Raw genomic sequence first — 2,390 nt, forward strand, 5'->3', positions numbered from 1 at the left:
GTGCCGAGGCATCATAGTTCACAGCAACCTCAAGCTCTTGGGCTCAAGCGATTCTCTTGCTTCGGCCTCCCAAGTAGCTGGGACGACAGGCACCCGCCCTAATGCCCAGCTTTTTTTTGTTGTAGTTGTCATTGTTGTTTAGCAGGCCAGGGCCAGGTTAGAGCCTACCAGCCCCAGTGTATGTGGCCGGCGCCCTGACCACTGAGTACAAGTGCCGAGCCTCTTTCTTTTTTTTCTTTTTTGAGACAGAGTCTCACTTGTCTGCCCTAGGTGGAGCGCTGTGGCATCATAACTCACAGCAACCTCAAAATGCTTGGGCTCAGGAGATCCTCCTACCTCAGCTTCCCAAGCAGCTGGGACTACAAGTGCCTACCACAATACCTGCTAATTTTCCCGTTACTATGTTTAACACTTGTTATATCATTACACATGTTTGTGTAGTCTTGCATAAATCTTTGATGAAGAATAATCAGTAGATGGAGACTTATAGGGAAGATTCATTCACGTATTCAACAAACATTAAATGAGTGTCCCCTATACTTCAGGCACATGCAAGGGATTAAGGTACAGCAATAAACAGGCAGACCAGTGATGCTTATATTCTAGTGGGAGAAGGCAGACAACTAACAAGTAAGCAAATACACAAAATAACTCTGGATTGGGGTGTGGGATAACAGAAAAACTGGGTGATGTGATAAGACACTAAAGCGGAGGAGGCTGTTTAAGCCGTGATGGTCAGGGAAGGTTTCTCCAATGAGGACTGTGAGTGGACAGTAAGAGGCCATGAAAGAGAGAACAGTGGGCAGAGAAATCAGCAAGTGCACAGGCCTGGAGCCAGGAAAACCCTTGGCAAGTGTGAGGAGCAGAAGGTCTGGCTGGAGTTCAGTGAGTGGGGGAGAACAGACTGAATGGTACTGGGGAGGCAGAAGGAGTCAGTCCACTGAAAACAACTTGAATTTTATTCTAACTGCAATGGGAAGCCATTGAAGGGTTTCAGCGGGGCAGTGGGATGATCTGCTTCACTGTTTCATGAGATCACTTTGGTTGCGTATAAACAGAGGATTGGAGGGTAAGAGAAGAAGGCAGTATGCCAGTGGAGTATATTTCTTGCACATCACTTTCCTGGAGGCTCTCTCGGTGACTGCCCACCTCCCCTGCCTCATGTCTCTTTGGCCAGAGCTAAGGGTGGTGGTCCAGCCCTAGATGCAGGAGATCCTTGGAACGTGAATAATTTAGGCACAGGAAGGCAAGGGAGAAGAAGACTTCTAAATGTCTTTGGGGTAACCAATCCACAGTGTCTTGCCACTGGAGTCATCTGCAGTGTAGGTGAAACAAGCCCATGAATCGATGGGGCAATTTTTATTCAATTCATGTAGAAAAGACGCCAATTCATGTGAGTCAAGTGGCTAAGGCACCAGAGCTGCGGGTTCAAATCCAACCCAGGCCGCCAAACAACAAGGACAGCTGCAACCAAAAAATAGTCTGGCGTTGTGGCAGGCACCTATAGTCCCAGCTACTTGGGAGGCGGAGGCAAGAGAATCACTTGAGCCCAGGAGTTAGAGTTTGCTGTGAGCTGTGATGCCATAGGACTCTACCCAGGGTGACAGCTTAAGGCTCTGTTTCAAAAGGAAGGAAGGAAGGAAGGAAGGAAGGAAGGAAGTAAGGAAGGAAGGAAGGAAGGAAGGAAGGAAGGAAGGAAGGAAGGATCTTGCAGAGCAAGCACAAAGTTCACAGGTGGTACAGCAAGGGCTTGAGTCCAGATCTTTTCACCCCAGATGGAATGTGCTCTCGCACTGCCTTCCCTTACTCCGGGCCCTGCAGAGGGCTGACCCTGGACACCTGCGGTCCTGGTATGTCTACTGGTGAGCCATTCTTCCAAATCTGTGCTCACTTTCCAGAACACCTGAACGATCACCATGGCTGAATGCCACTGGGAAGGTACTAGGTTAGTGAGCCTGATTTTGGAATGGAGAGAACCCTTCTAAAAAATGGGAAGAAAATATAAAACAATAAATAGTATGTTCTGTTACACTAGGAAATATTGTTCTGCAAAACATGGTATTAGTAAAAATCATGTACCCTAGGGAATATAAAAGACATTACACTGGAGTGTGAGAAAAGTATAAAAATTCTGTGTTTGTGAATGTTTATGGCAGCACAATTCACAATTGGAAAGATGTGGAAACAACCCAAGTGCCCACTGATACATGAATGGATTAATAAAAGGTGGTATATGCATACCACGGAGTACTACTCAGCTATAAAGAGAAATGGCGATCTAGTATCTTTTGTGACCACCTGGATGGATCTGGCGAACACTCTTCTAAGAGTGGAGACCCAAACACATGCACTCAGTATCAGGTTGGATCTGATCGTCAACAGATAAGTGC

Source organism: Otolemur garnettii, unplaced genomic scaffold (genome assembly GCF_000181295.1).
Source record: "Otolemur garnettii isolate 467f Iridium unplaced genomic scaffold, OtoGar3 scaffold00041, whole genome shotgun sequence".
Taxonomy (NCBI): domain Eukaryota; kingdom Metazoa; phylum Chordata; class Mammalia; order Primates; family Galagidae; genus Otolemur; species Otolemur garnettii.